General features: G+C 37.1%; 1 protein-coding gene across 5 annotated transcripts in view; it reads right to left on the bottom strand.

Moving 5' to 3' along the window:
* Positions 1 to 17,267, bottom strand: part of eag (ether a go-go) — a 123,590-nt gene that overhangs the window by 63,623 nt on the left and 42,700 nt on the right. For 4 of the 5 annotated variants that reach the window (XM_012371938.2, XM_067354863.1, XM_012371940.2 and 1 more), the window contains exon 1: positions 12,289 to 12,670. The exons of the other annotated variant lie outside the window; for it this stretch is intronic. The gene's annotated coding sequence lies outside the window, so the exon portion shown is untranslated. Of the gene's footprint in view, positions 1 to 12,288; positions 12,671 to 17,267 lie in introns of those variants that run through there. 5 annotated transcript variants of the gene reach the window in all.

The following is a 17,267-nucleotide window of genomic DNA, read 5'->3' as shown; positions in this document are numbered from 1 at the left end:
TTAATTTCGAATCGATTGCAGTGAAGCAGCACCTTACACCTAAGTTGCCCGACTTGCTCTGATAATTTCTAGTCGCGAAGTTTCATAGCGCCTTCTTTATGTTGAGTGGATTTACGCTGTTTATAGAGGCGGCTAATGATGGCAACATTAATCTATCGTAAATAAATTTATTATTGTAATCTCACAAAATTTTTATCACAATTTACATATTACAGATCTTTTTAGTTTATAGATTATTAATTTCATAAATTCTACTTCTGGATTTTGAACTTTATAAATATTTAATCGTGCTATTTTTTTTATATTAATTGTTATATATAATATTATCAAATATTATTAAATTTGTAATGCAGCAAATTCCTAAGAAATTCCTAAGAAACACATCAATATTGCCAAAAAAGATTAAACTAAAACAATTTTGAATTTATTTACATATCATAATCGTCATCATTTAGTTAAAAAATAAATGCATATCTTCGATATATAAATCACTAATCGTACGAAATTATTCGGGAAACTTAAGAGTACTGTTTTATCGCTCATTCTCTTTATCGGATTTCGTTGGCCAAATAAAAAGAGAATCGTCCTCTTTTCCAGTTCACTTGTTTTCCTGAAGCATCAGCAAGACGCAAGCGCTAATGACAATGTAAAATCTGCATTTCCGACAGCCTTTCTTTTCGCAAGCGTTGCGATTTCGCTCGTCATCACGCTTCTCGTTATCACAAGCAAAACCTTTGTCAATATTTTTCATTTCGTAACACGCCGCTCGATCGTTTTGTCATAAACACAGAATCGCGAAATGCGCACGCCAAAAATGCAATCATTCGTATTCAAATATCGTATGAGCCATAAAATACACGAAAGTAGCCTGTTACCTCGCATGTGTAAAGTGAATAAAGATTAGAGTTTAGAAATTTATGTATATTTAGCAAAATTTACTACAAACTCATATATATTCAGCAAAACGATTTAATAATGTATAAAACAGACCGAAATTATGTGTACAAAACAATGAATAAACTTCATAAATTTCTTTTATTGATTATTATACTGGTAGTTAGCGACTGCGCTCAAAGTTCGCAAAGAGCGAAACTATGCTTGATGCAAAACACGAAGTTTGCGTTCGTCGTTTGACGATAAGATATTCACGATAAGATCAAGGTGACGATATATCGTGACGTTCATTAACTTACGAATGCTCTCTGCGGGCAACCGACGAAGGAAGTCTTGAAGATACTTGCGAGAGTTCGATGTCTCAAAGGGATAGTTGATTCTTTCGTGTCGAATAACGAAAATTGATAAAAAGCTACGATTCGATGACTTTATCTCAAACGTTACAGAGAATGGCGAGTAAATCCGAAAGAAATAAAAATAATAATTCACTGATTATGATAAAAGTTAAAAAATTTCTAAAATAAACGATACAAAGTAAGAATAAATCACTTCGAAATGCAAAGTTGGAAAATTTTGAATACAGTTCGATACTATTTATTAAAAAATAAATGACAAATATTTATTTGTTTAATTATTATAACTTATCAGGCATTGCGCATATTTGCGCAGATCATTGAATAAAAGTCAGTTGGTAATTATCTAATGCACAGATCAATTTTGTTTAAGAAATTTATAGTATCGTAAAGTGAATTTGATGATAGTATCTGAAAACGAGAGCTCTTAAGGCAGCACTTTTCAATCTTGGTGACGCTTAAAGTACTGCTAAAATAAAATGGAGAATGCGAGTGTGACGTGGAGCATTTAATGTTCGAGAAGGCAATATTATTATCTCGTGAAAACAGCAATAACAATCTTTCTCGATCACTCATCGGTTTACTACGTTTAACGTAACTACGCAGATAACCTTGTTGTAAATAAGGTAAAGTGAAGTAAACACTTAAAATGCAAACTTATGCTGCATTTGCAAATTTAGGAATTCATTACTTCTTTACTTTTGCAATACCTGTTCCTCAGGCAAATTTTCTAACTTCACCAAAACCATCGTGTGTCTATCTATTTGCGTCAACATCATAAATCATTGTGATATGAAATCGAAGTTAACAATCCTATTGAATAATTTATCTGGGAGAGACAAATCGTTCCGCGATATGTCATCAAGCGCTTCGATTGAAGACAATTGAAGTTCTCGCTGCATTTGCAAATCGTGAACTGCCGATTTCTGGGAAAATAGTCGAGAATATAGTTCATGCCTTCGAGATCCGAAGTGGTCGTCGTGTATTTTCCCGCAGAAGGGCCACCTGAAGTAAAGGACTCCAAGTACCGGTTGGTTAGACGGATTAGATAGATGCCAAGATGTAGTATGTCGAAGCGAGAGTTCGAGTGGCATTATCGAGTGCTCGAGTTAAAGAAAAATCTATCCTTCGAGCATTCGAGGACCGTTATCTCATTAACGATATTCTTTGTGATAAAAAACAATATTGAACTAAATTGGTAGATTGAGTAACAAACATGAATAAAGATGCGATATCGCTAGAAGTCATTATTCTAAATTAAATTAACCCCAGAATATTATATCTCAGAATTATATCATAATATTATATCATTGAACTCTTACTTTTATTAAATATACATGGAATAATAAAGGTATATATAGCCTCATGAATTTACAAATACCTAAGGCAAATAAACCTAAACCCGGTGAATGCTTGCAGTATAAATAAACATAAATTCAAGCAAGTTAAAGACTGTAATAATCCACACGGTCGTGTTTAACTTTCTGACATTAAACATTAAGCTTCTTTCGTCAAATTAATGCAAAATCGACCGGAAGCAAAACATTGACTCCTCGCAACCTCGACACCGTTGTCTCAATATCATCGTCATCGCCGTCCTCGTCGTTATGTGACATTTCCAATTTGTCCCAGTTTACAGGATAGGTGCACTCATGCCTCGCGTGCAGGCAAATGTTACCAATATTAGAAAAGAGAGGCCGAGTTCGCTCGGATTTACAAGAATTCTAATATCGCCCGAAGGTCGGCCTAAAGTGGAAAAGTAGTTCGCACACGATCGATTAACTTAGTTTCACAATGAAAAAAAAATAAAACTTCAACCTTACTTGCGTAAGAACGTAACTCAAGATGTGTATATATGTTTATCGCGTCGCACACAATCGTCGAATCGTTAAGTTAAACGCTCGTCACTTTGCCGGCGTACACTCGGATTTGATTGTATGACAAGTGTCGTCCAAGCCGCTGAACAAACTTTACGTTTCTCTCTCTCTCAGTATCCCCACACGATTCTCAAATCTCTTCACTACTGCCACGGTATGTCAAAACTACTTGCCAATGGCACGAATGGCACTTGCAATTGTCAATGATAATTATTTAAAATTAATTTTTCCACAGTTTTTATGTAATTCAACAAAATAATGTCACAAAATACAAAACAAGATACGTAAAAATTTCCGATAACGGGCATTCAATATTATAGAATTTTCAATGCGTGTTTTAAAAACTTTTCACTGTATCATTTTTATTTGAAATGGAATATGAGATAAATTCTGAGATAAGGAAAAAGATATCATCCGACGCAATAGAGGAAAGAAGGGAAAGAAATATCGCGTTTTTCCTTCGCGTTTCGTTTTTCGTCGGTTCTTTTATGTGTATCTTTGCCAGAATATAGTATTGTTATCTCTCTACAATCTCGCTACAATGTTATAACCTCAACGACTTTTAGAACCGCAAATCGTGCGCGATTTTTAACCCGACGCGTATATTCGACGGCCGCATGTCCGTCGCACTCGGAATTTTTTATCGGATGGCAAGCCGAAGATTTTGCGTCAATTAATATTGATAATGTTAACAGAGAGCGGTCAGCTCGGTTTAATCCTAAACGTATTAGAGCGTCTCGCCAGGAGCGTGCGAATTATACGTAGCATATAAAACGTCCGTCGTCATCGGACGTTTTTGGCACGGCGCTTTACTACCCTTTTTCATCTTCTCTAGAGATCGATCGATTCACGTCGTACTTTTCTAAGTCGGTGGTCCACGCCATCGTCTACGTAACCGCCGAATGACCCCGTTGAGACGAGCCGCGCGATCGTTGGATGGAGGCGGTTCCGCCGAGCCTCACAGCAAAGTACAACGCAAGAAAATTCAGCGAGCACGAAGCGTACCCGAGCTCGAAGGATAGCCTCTTTTCTCCCTATACACATAGACCTTCTGTGAGAGTTGTTAAATTCAAGGGCGCATCTGTACAGACCCGCGGCACTGCCGGCTTTTCGCGGGTCCTACACAATTTTCTACGTCATTTTAAAGCGTAATGAAAGTGCGAATACAAAATACAGGAAACGTCCCGTTGCCAGCCACTGGATTTTACCCGGCCAATCCAGAGCACTCTCTTCTCTCTCTCTATTTTTATTTAATCGTGCGATACATAATTCGTACGCTGGCTCCTGCGACTATATCTATAAGAATAATGTAATAATAAATAACGTAGGACGAAAAAGCGCGGCTTCTAGGGTCTCGCGGAAATATTTAGGGACGTTAAGTCAGAAAAGAATCTTTTCCACACAGTTGATCCGTATAATTGACCTATAAAGCGAGTGATGCGAAAGAAAGGAAGAGCTCTTACGCGGAGCTAATAATTGCGCCGTGAATAGTTCGCGCAAACATCGAAAGTTGTCTCTCTCTCGTTTCGCAGCGAGATACCGGATCGGCCCGTGAGCCGCGAACACAATCAATAACCGGGACGGTTACACTACAGCTGTAAGTAATAGCATGCCGCTGCAAAATCGCCTGAAATTGATCGCAAATAGTGGGAGTGTGGCTTTTAGACACGTCCCCTTTGCCTTTTTGGCCCTTCCTGCCTTTTCCGACCTTTATACGGAGGATATGATCCTTCGTTCACCTCGTAGGTGGGGTCTTCGATTCACCATTAGCGTTACTTCGGCCGGGCCACCTCGCCTGATATGCTCGAGGAAGTAACGCGTTTCGGCTTCTCATTTCAAAGGCGCATATATCGATCGACCTTCCCACACCCCCTACGCGAAGGTACGCCCTCCCTTCGCGTTCACCTTGCACCAACTGCCAGAAGGAATTTGTCCTGTCCTCGAATAATGCTCGGCGAGTCGCCTGTTGACATTCTACGATCTCATGAACTGGCATAAGCAACAAGGAATCTATCAAGATCATACCGAATCCTCAAAGTATGTATTTCAATGATCGTATTAAAATCGTTGTTACGTAATTTGCATTTTTCAACGAGACGTCAAGATCTTTTATGACGGCACGTAGCCTAAAGAAGTTTAAAGTTCATCTCGTTTAAAATTCGCGGAAACATTATCTAAGCCAGAATTTAATAACAATATTCACGAGCGAACGTTCATAAGTGTGTCTTGTGTCCGAACAACTTTTCCGCAATTTTCTTTTATCAATACTTTGCAAGTTGACTCGCCAAGGCCGCGCTTAAACCGAAACTTTCGACAAAGCGTTTCGGTCGATCGCCTAAATTAGCGTTTCCCGAGACTATTTCAAGAGACTACAACTACTGGAAGATTGTAAAAAAGAAAATGAGTCTTCTCTCTTTGCTGGCCGCAAAAGAGAGCGCTTCCAGTCCAGCCGGTTACCTTTCGTAACACGGCCCGTTTGATGTGGTTTGTGCAAGAGTGATTTTGCGATAAAGTTCTTCAAAGTTCGGTCTAGACAGTTTCTCGATATTTCATTCCTTGAAATATCCCAACGCGAAGCATTAAATCCGTTTGAAATATTTTCTAATTCCATCACATAGCGAGTCATAGATTGAAATCATCAATTTAATATCTATAATTTGAGATTCAAATCTCCCATAATTAAGTTCACCGAAATTCTAATCCATTTTGTGACGGAGTTATTAATACCAAAATTGTATAAATATCGACTTATGTAATTTAAATATAACATGATTCTATAAATAGCTCGTAATTTAATCATCTATATTTTCGATCCATTAATTTTTCAGAACAACAAAATTAATCGCTCAAAATTCAGAGCGATCACATGTTGATTTTGTTTCGATTATGTCGCGAGCAGTCTGTCACTGTGCCGAGAGTCAAGCACGTCGTAAAATTCTTTCAGCTGAATCGGAATGCGACGAGAACGATCTCACGACGTGCAAAAAAGATGCCGAGATTAACGTCTTCACGTATACGAGCGCTATCCAGGCCCGAGGCGCCGCTATCTTTCCGACGTCATCCGAGAATGCGTCGCTCGTAAATACCATCGCCGACAATGTTACGCCGAGCAAACTAACGTCGCGCATGGTTCGTTGCGCGGGGCACGGAGAGAAGAGAGAGAGAGAGAGAGAGAGAGAGAGAGAGAAAGGATAGCACCGAAAAAGCCGTATTACAATTCCGACGTCCTTCGAAAGGATCCACGGTGTCGGGACTGCTGTCGGCGACTGCTGTCGTCGTCTTGAACTCCCACGTGCGGCACGCTTCTTATCCCGTGTCTCGTACAGGCAGAGCAGCGCGAGCTTGGCTTGCGATTTAAGTGCGCGGTGAATTCACCGTTCAACCGTCGCGAGAGCGCATGGTTAGAAAAAGAAAATGTAAAGCGGGTCAATACGATGATGTGTCATAAAGCGCAGCTCACCGACAAAAACTGCAAGAGTTGCGGTAAAGCGTTCGCTGTTCGATTAAAACGACCCGTTTCACTATGCATAAATTTACGAACTGTTGCATCTATTTACTTAAAGAGTAAGAGGAAAAGAATAACAAAAAGTGTGCAACGTTAGTGAGCGCGGTGACAAATGATTTCAAATGCAAAGAATTAATTCTTCGACACTTAAGAATGTGAAACATTTTTCAGAATGTTTGCAATGATCTCTTCATTGTTAAACTGAAAAGCTTTCCTAATCGCATAATAGTCATTTCAACTTATATTGCCTACAATAAACTAGATAAGACACAAAATTAATAAAATATTTGTTATACTGTTTCTTTGCAATGTTAAAAATTTTTTTCTATAAATGCAAAAATATCACATTATACTTCAATAAAGTTAAATAAATTATGTGTGTGTATCATAATCGTATAATAAAAATTACATCATAATCGTATAATAAAAACATCAAAGAGTTGTTCATTATAATGAATGTAATATAACGATTATTATACGTAACACGGTATCAATATTAATCTGGCTTACTCGTTATTGCAAACATTGATATACGAGATATTCGCGTTGGATTACACAAACGTCACAATAGGGACAAATAGCTCGCTAGATTGAATTATTCAGAATCGAAGCAGGAAAAAGAGCAATCAGAATACGAAATAGAAATACACGCCATATGTTTCGAAAATAAATTGTTTGCAAAATATCCATTTTTTTCCATTTCTTCTTTAGTAATATACTTGGTCTATTTTCCAACGCGATTCGATATTTTGAATGACACGAAGCCGCTGTGAAAAAACTGCATCCTGTAGCGTTGTACAGCGACACCACGCCCGCGCTAAAAATTCACGATCATATAAATATACATATTCCTTTATTTTCCATCCTTTTATAAACAACGGTTATGTCCTTTATAAAACAGCCTTTTACAAATTTGTTTTTTATCGTTTTATAAAAATAAAGAGTCAATATTCGACTGAAATAACAGATAGAAATAATAGATAATATTCTCCATGTTAGAATATTTAATTATGGAAATAAACATACTAATAATTTGCGGTATCATGTATTGATTCCACATTAACACAGGGAATTATATATATTGTGTCCATATATTTCCCTCGCAAAGGCTTCTTGAACGCAATATAATTTCTGTTATTGTTAAATTCCAGATCGCAAAAGCGCGCGAGACAATCAATTAACAAAATACAATTATTTATATTTGAAATTTGTTTGTTACTCGAGCTTGAGATAGCAGTATGAAATCAATTCAACATAGAAATCGAGCGGCTCATTATTGCACAAAATGCATACGATGAGACGAAAATAAAACAGTAAATCGGACCGTTGCGATCGGTGACGTGGAACGTAAATTATAATTAGTCCACAAGGTAGTGGGATGTATGTATACACGAGCCTCGATTTCCCTCGAGAAGCAAGCAAATTCATAACGTAATCTATTTGACGAAGAATATAGAAAGCGGCCAAAAAGATTGCGAGAGAGGCCAACGATCAGGCATCTATCCTTGTCATAAAGTCGTCCTTTTGAAATTAATTTAAAGGAAAGTTTAAAGGAAAGAAGAAATTTAAAGGAATCTTACATTTCGCGTAGTATCCAAAATAAATATCACATGCTCGCTAATAAATTATTTATACTTTAATAATTTTAAATTTCGTGTAAAATTATTGTGTAAAAAATTAGAAAAAATATTCAGTATCCATATATTTTCTCTAATTATTTATACTTTAATAATTTTAAATTTCGTGTAAAATTATTGTGTAAAAAATTAGAAAAAATATTCAGTATCCATATATTTTCTCTTGAAAGTATCTTGAGCCGTCAGCGGCGAAGGGAAGCTTTTTACATAACTATGCTTGTAAAGAGAATATTCGGTGAGAAGGAGTGCCAAAGAGGAAACTCACAGCAGGAAGTTTTTGGCATCCGATCGATATCCCAAGACGAATTGGCGAAATGTTACACGATGACTCAAGGCAAGAAATACATTTCGTAAAAGGATTTTCAAGATTTTTACGCTCGGAAGAAAAGAGCGTTACAAATGGCAATGCATACGAAATTTACAATATAATTTAGAAAAGAGAATGACACACGTAAGCGTAAGTAAAATTATGAAGATTATCTGCACGACATTATATATTATATGTCACATTAATCCGATATATCTACAGACAAAACGTAATGTAAAATTGTGTTCACAGATTAAAGTTTAGTTCACGATATACATAAGTGATAAAGACAGAAGAGGCTCAAAATTTCGACGGGAAAAATTATATCGATAACGAGAGAAAAAAAGAAAACTGCTGAATTCAAGCTGTGAATATGCTATACATGTTGACGAACTTATGAAATCGAATCAATAGTGTATGATGAACGGACGATAAACGAAAGATAAAATTGGAAATATTTCTTTGTAAAAAAAAAAAAAAAAAAAAAAACGCTAGCGTGATAGTAAAGGGCAAACGAAAACGTCGAGCGGAAGAGCTTGTGAGGATTTTCCACGTTTGATCGATCGACGGAACTGAATGAAAGTTCGGGCGGTTCATTTATTTTCTGTTTTAATCAGTCAGATCAAATCTTCTGCTTCCACGAGACCTTTGCGAATGAAAATTTTACAATAAACTCAATTATAAAAATTGACAAGTATAAGTAGTTTACTGCGAATTATTTGCAACTTTACATAAATGTAAATGTAAATGTTATTCTGTGATAATTCTTATTTAGCATTGAAATTATAGACTAGCAACAACGTATAAGGACTACTAGCAACAAAAAGTAAAAAAATATTTTAAATTAATTTAGTAATAAAAAAATGATTAATTATAAGAAATAATTACAAAAATAATTGTTAAATTAGAAATATTTTCGCGTTTTATCAATCTGCACAAAGACATTACTTCTTTAAATTTAAGAGACAAATTTATTAAAAAAAAAACTTTTTTCGCTGCACCTAATACACTCGTTTTAAATTACGTGAATAAAATCTTTAAAATTATTTTCTAAAAAAAATTTACGTTTACCGGCTCTAATTCAAGTATGCAACCTGTCACGATACCGAAGAAGTAAGTACTATAATCGACAACTCATTTATCAAGGAGACCGGCACCAAACAGAACTTATATTTTCACGAGTCAGCACAGATTCACACACACACACACACACACGGGTCACTGGTTTTACGTAGAGTCAATCGAACCGCAAGTTTTCTTAATTTCTTATTTAAGGGGTTGCAACGGGATGTTACTCATGTCACCATCTGCCTGCATTCGAATGCGGTCGAGCGATTCATTGCACTCTTTTCGCCGACTTATCATGATCGATATACAAAAAGGGAAATAAGGAAAACGATCGGAAGCACTTTGTCGAATGCAGCCAGTACGCCGCCGAAGCATAACGAACGAACAAAGATATTATTGGATACTTTATGCTTTTCCCGTATGAAGTTGAAATTGTCCTGACCATTCTTTAGGCACGAGTCTATTACTGTATATGTTTCAAAAACTCTGCGCTATTTCCTCTTCGCGTGTACGACAAAGTACTTTCCACATTCATCACATTACACGTGTCTGCGACACATTTGCGAGACACAACCTTCTGCTTCTCGCCTTTTCGATAAAAAATTCATTCCACTGCGTTCAAACGTGTATTAAAGTTGCTAACTCACACAGAAGCTCCGTGCACACTGGACGATACCACGTGATAGATTACTGGTGTGTTAACGACATCTTGTACTTGTAACACTCAATGAATTACAAGGTATCGCTGATCGACGAGAATGTTAAACCACCCGGAGCTCAACCTACTAGCCTTAATTGATGAAACTTGGCGGATACCTTCGACTTCCGCATCTTAGCCTTCTTGAGAGCAGGATTGAGAGACTTCCCATTCAGGCGTAATCGACTATGATGCGTCCCGATCCCTTCCGAGCAGTCATACTTGATAAGCAAGGAAACGCAAGAATGTCATTACGGCTCGCCGCGACAGTATACACATATGCTGCTAATGAGAATATCGTCATCATTTTCGCCACGAACGTACATTTGGAGGATACTGTAAATATCAACTAATTACTGCACCAAAATCCAATTAACATTACAAACGCGTCACGTAGCAATTGTCAGTTATATCGCGACATAGCAATTTTATAACAATTTTCGAGCATGAAATGCCACCAAGCCGAATCAATTAACACACACAAATAGAACCTTTATTATTACTGTAAATTATAGGCGTTAATTTATTTGACTTTCACCAGCAAACATGCAATCACAAAATTGTATTTAACAACAAACAAAATAAAAAGATAATTGCTCGAAGTGCACGAATATTCGCGGACTATCACTTTATTTTGGACACAGCTTTAACCGAGACAAGAGAGATAAAAATAATTCGTAAAACGTGCAGTTTCATACGAACTGCACTGTAATTTTGTACTTCGCCGCACCCGCGCGATGCCGTCAGTTTCCACGAGATAAAACAAAGATAGTCCAATCGTCAACGCTTATGACAAAACTCGATGCTCCCTGCCTTTATCATTTCTGGAAGACCCAACGACTTGAATGAAAGCTCCCATAATTCAACGCATTGAACCGTTTAAATGTGTTGTGAATACACAAGGTCGAAGAAGCAAGAGTTGAATGAAAAAACATCCCCTGTAATCGCATCAACGTGCGACCGCTATTCTCGCAATTTCTTTTCAAGAAAAAATTACGCGAGAGAAACGCGGCGAGAAGAAGATCTCCAATTCACAAGCCCTGCTTTTCTCGTCCAATTACTAGTTGCTCGTTATTCCGCACTAGTCATTTTCGCTCCTGGTGATATGTGTAATGCAGCGCGACGATACTCAGGTTCATCGATCGCGAATAGCACATGGTACGATCATTAAGCCTCGATTAAGCAAGAGTCATGATCATCGAATGATTAACGATGCTTCGATTCATCGCGCCATTATCCCCATTATTGCGAGAGAGAATTTTATGCTAGATCTATATACTTTGTCATTACATCAGTATTATTACTAATTTATGAAAATTCGATTGAAACAATTTGTAAATTTTATGTGAATTCTTTCCCGATAACGAATATATCTCGTCTCTTGATTAGAAACTTCTCATGTTCTCATGAATAAGATGCATGATTAGATAGCATGTTAATATCATTATTTTACGATTTTTCTCTCACGATACAATCTGACACGGTTCACTTGCGAGCAGAGAAACGCGCGAACTAGGGAGCTTATAGATCCTTCGCGCACACTACAGCATCTCTGTCGCCTCCCGAGATCGTCATTAAGGATTCATCTGTCTTTTCGTCCTTGTCGCTCCTCCAGTTCTCCAATATACATATCCCTGATAAAAACATCGCGTCATGAAAGATCGTCGGGTCGCGTATTTCGTGACTGAGAACGTTTAATGGACCACAAATTTCGATGATCGTTTACTTTTATCTCCTCCGAGATCGCAAGGGACGCGATAAATTTTTGAGCGTCACGCGGCAGCCAAAGACCGAGCAAGAACGATCGTTCCGGGCTAGGTCACACCACGCGGCGCGACCGCTATATACTCGCTCCTCGATAAAGCCTCGCAGTGTCAAGCCGGCGCATCAGGGCACAAATCGGAGCGTTCGGAGCGAAGCGATCCGATCTCGCCGTGCGCGATCGCGTACCGATAGCGTGTGTGCGTTGTTGTCCTTTGTCCTCGGACTCCTTATCTGCTGTCCCGCAGGAGGGTGGTTCCGTCCATCGCCTCCCTGGATCGTATCGTATCCCGAGTCGATCGATCGTCGTATGGTGCACGCGCGCTGACCGGTTGCGGCACCACGTTTCCGCACACACGGAATTGCACAGATCGCACCCGATACCCGCGGATCCCGCTGACGTGACCGGGAATACGGTGACGCGGCGTCGCAAACCCGCGGGTCGAAGACGCGCGAGCCCCACTCCGCGAAGGCCAGCCAGAGAAAAGCGGGAAAAACCCCCCGAAATTCGCGTGCGGTTAACGCGCGAGAGAACGAGCGCGAACAGAGATCGACTCCTCGAACCCACCCGTTCGGCGGGGTGACCGAGTGACGACTGAGACTCACCCTGCGTGGTGCCGTGGCGGCGCTGACTACCCCCGAAAGAAGAAACACCATGCCCCCCTCCCCGTTCGTACGGCGGCGCGTCGCAGCGCGCACAAACCCCCGCTGTCTCACCCTTTTTCTCCAGCCGTAGCCCGCCGCGACGCGCCGTCTCTTCCTCGGCTGGCCGACGCCGAGGGAGAGACGACGCCAGGGAGAGAGAGACGGGCCCGATCAGCGCCGAGGTCGGGTTGATTCGGCCCGGGTTTGCTTGTGGTAATCTGATGACAAACCAACCGCTGACCGGCTTACACTGACCGAGAGAGCCGGCCAATGTAAGTACCGAATATCAGATCCGATGATAGCCGCTTGTAATTTCCACACCCGATATAACCCTTTCACTGTCAAGGGAACACACGTGACCCGTTGACACATAAACGCGCGACACGAAACTCGTAATTTTCGCAAGCCCGGATTCGGCGAAGGACTGCGGCGGACTGTGACGAACCGCGGACAAAGCGATGCTTATCTCGATGTGATTTCGAGCACTGCGCCAAGGATATTAACAACTCTTTTGCAATACGTGTAATCTCTTTATGTTGATCTTCGCGAAGGAATTCTGCCATCTGACATCGACGGAATCGCAATTTACAACGCTCATTAAACTTTTATGCAAAATAATATTTTTTACGATTTAACAGTTTGCCAAATTTTATACACAATTCTATTACGCCATTACAATCTTTCATTCTATTGCGAGTTATTATCGCGGCGAAATTTGGCGCGAGTCCATCGCATTTTATGCAGAATGCTTTTCTACGGAAGACCCTTTTAATTGTCGAAGTTATCTCGATTAACAATTGTTTTATATTAAATATCGGAACATCAGACTCATTCATTTTGACTACAATGTTGAAAGAGTAAAACTGTTATCGTTACATAATAAATAATAGAAACAATCAAAAAGTATCGCAATTCAAAATGATTCTATTTTCAAAGTAAAAATTTATCAATTTTCACATAACGAAAATAAAGTTGACAATTTTGACTCGTATATTTTACATTTAATCGCCAGAGTTCTTTTTCATCAGAAAAATTCTCTTTGGAGAAGGACTCTTTGAAAAAAAGCCACAATTCTATATTAAGTGTATTGAAATTCTGGGAAAATGCTAACTTTACAAAAATGTATTTCTCTAATAAGCTAATTATCTCAATGTATAGAGGTATAGTGCATCATCATTAAAAAAATGTCATTAGTATCGCGATGCATCTGCCACCATATATTTATTAGGATAATGGAGGATTGTGGACCAAATGCATCGCCACGAGATACAGCGCAAGAAAGGAATAGAACATGAAACTGCGTCAGGCAGAGAGCGAGAAAGACTGACGATGCACGTACAAGAAGGAGGAAAATGGAAAATGGAAAGGGCGCTCCACTGTCTGGGTCAATGGAAACGTATGTCGGAAGACAAGGATAGCTTTTCAACGCCAAACAAATTTTATTGTTTACTCGTGTAAATCTTCCATCAATTTTGAAGCTCCATCATATTAAGCTAAATATTTAAGCATCCATAATAAGTAAAACTATATAATTAGACATCATAAATTATATCAAAGCCAATGTTTGATTTGGCAAATATTACTTTGTGTACAAAAGATGTAAAATTATATAAGAATAATAAAGATATATAATTGTACAAGAAATAATAAACATTGAAAATTTTTTATGTCATGCACCAGTATCGCACAATATAATACAATACAAAAAACTCACATTTATGTTATATATAAAACAATATTATAACATGCTACTACCTTTTAAATTTACAACGATAAAATAATACGTTTAAATTTAAATTTTTACTGAAACTTCAAAATAGCTTGAAAGATAATAAAGCAAATCGTAAAATAATGTTATCGTTCTCAATATAAAGTAATTTCTAAATCCTGTATATCTCACAGAATCATAAAAAACACAAATGAAAATATCGATAACAAAACAAGGAGAGCATTTTCGAAACGATAAATGTGCAATTCAAGTATTCGCTTTCATTAGAGGCGTCTCTGAGAAAAACGAGCGTTGTTATCTAAGTCAACAATGTTTTGAACAGATTCAAAAAAAGAACACAAACAAAAGACGAGTAAAGAACAAAGTTACATCGTTTTCTCTCCGAGAATTCATCTCGAGACGACGTGGATTTGAAAAGATTTTTGAAAGAAAAGCTTTCGAAAAATTGTCTACATTCTCTACTTTCAACTTTCTAGTATTCTAATGTCAAGTCGCAAATTCTGCTCACTTGTGCAGCTTGAGATCAATCTTGCGTGAAAAATAATATAAATCAATAACAACGTAAAAATTATTAGTACAATATAGATATTCCAAAATGAAAAAATAATCTTTATATTTAATAAATATGAATTTAAATATTACTTATATTCATAACAATAGAAACATAATGTTTGACATAAGCTATATTCTAGCGTATACTGTTGAAAATTTATCAAATTCACTGAAATTATATAGAATTTTGATATCTCCATCGTGTACGTATAAATATGCAATTATGTCATATATACTAATTTTTCTAAAATTCATATATACTACATTTCTAAATATCTAAATATGGAATTAGAAACTAAAATAGCCTGTTCGTAATCCATGAACATAATGTGAATATGTGATAATGTCTCTAAGACACGAAGAAGTTACATGGTAGATAAAGAAGGATCATCGATTCGACAAGGATAACAGAGTCACGATCGAAGGCGTCAAAGGGAGGGCGCCACCTCATTGGCAACCTCGTTTCTATCGGTTTCTTTAGACAATAAACTGGTTAGACAATAAACAAATTGCTCTCGTCAATCAATATTTATTTGTTATTTTCCAATAAAAATTGCTAGTAAATAGAAATTTTGATTCAAGGATGGCTGCAAGAGTGGCTACTATTGAGAAATGTCATTTATAAAATGCAACGTTGTTGGTAAATTGTTTAATAATTCAAGCTTGATTGAAATTTGATCAAATTAAAATCTTAACATTTTAACAGACATCTTAACTTGCCAAAGATAAAAACTATATTGTAATTGAATCATTGAATGTTCATTATTAGCTATAGATCACCACATGGTAGAGGGATGAATAGACGATTAACTGAACGAGGAAACTTGGCTAGGAAGCGGAACATAAGGTGAAGAACTTTTGCCAATGACGAAGAACCGATATTGCTATAGTCAACACGATTATCGCAGTTAGTGTAATATCAGTAGTAAGTTCTTGTCATGTAGCGATTTCTTATCACACGACTAGATAAATTTTTGTATCTTTCTTCTCATTTTTTAAATATATTTTTCTCATTTTATCTGTTGCGTTGCCCTTCCATTACTTCACATTTGCTTTACCACGTGATATTGCAGAACAGGAAAACAAGAAAAAAACTGTGTAAAAAATTTTAATATTAACAAATAACATCAGATACAAAAAGGCAAGATCCTTATAATAATAAATCAATAGAATGTCATTGCAAGACATATTTTTGCTTTTTATTAGCTTTATCACGTAATCATGTAATGACATAAATGTGAAATAGAAGAGAACGCAAGAAGAGAAAATTCAGAAAAAAATAACCAAAAATGCAGAAGAAATATATTAAAGTTTGATTGTAATTATAATATGTATGTGTTAGCATAATTACGTACATATTTAGAACAAATAATTAAACTCAGCTAATGTTGCAGTTTGCTTTACTCGTTACAAGTTCCGCCTTTAAACTGTTCCGCACTAGTTTCATTCAAGAATCGATCAATACCGGAAATCCATTTACAATTAATTAACATTGACGAACGAAAATCAACACCGTGTAGTTTACCGAGATGGAAATCGTGGATTCACTTGGTGAATTTACGATGCACTTACAATCAGAATTTGTTCACTGTCTCAGCGGAAAAACAGATACCTATAAAACATAGTAAAAAAAGATTGTCGAATCTTCACGTATATTCTTTTCCCTTCCCATACATTTTCTCGAATATTTCTCAAATAAGAAAATTCTTTAAAATAAATCTGTGAGCTTTATACAATAAACCCTCAATTTAACGGACTAATAGGGGTGAATAAGCGCCCGTTAATGCCGAAAATGTCTGTTAAATCGAATGTTATCAAGGAAAGGATATTTTTTAGCATCTTTTTTACTCTTTTTAAATTTAAATTCAAATATTTTAATACAAAAATAGCTTTAATATAAAATATAAATTTATTAACTTATAATAAAGAACAAGTCGGTAAAGTTTACTAAAAGAAAACATCCAGCTTTGCTTTAGTTGTTTGCTCTCTGATGTAGAAAAGAAGAAAAATGCGAAATTATTTAATAAATAAAATAAAAATATAAAAATCACAGAAACACTCTGTGTGAGATTAATGCACGATAACTTGTGGCAAACTAAGCGAAACAAAGCGAGTCTATTATACGCTAGTCAAAACAAACGCGATAAGAAATGCGAACAATGCGGCGGTTAAAGTGTCCGTTAAATCCGAAATCCGTTATATCGAGGTTCATTAAACCGAGGGTTTACTGTATATGCTTTTT

This window comes from Linepithema humile, chromosome 5 (assembly GCF_040581485.1).
Source record: "Linepithema humile isolate Giens D197 chromosome 5, Lhum_UNIL_v1.0, whole genome shotgun sequence".
NCBI lineage: Eukaryota > Metazoa > Arthropoda > Insecta > Hymenoptera > Formicidae > Linepithema > Linepithema humile.
Note: the sequence above shows the minus strand (reverse complement) of the source record. Positions and strands in the feature narration are given on the sequence as shown.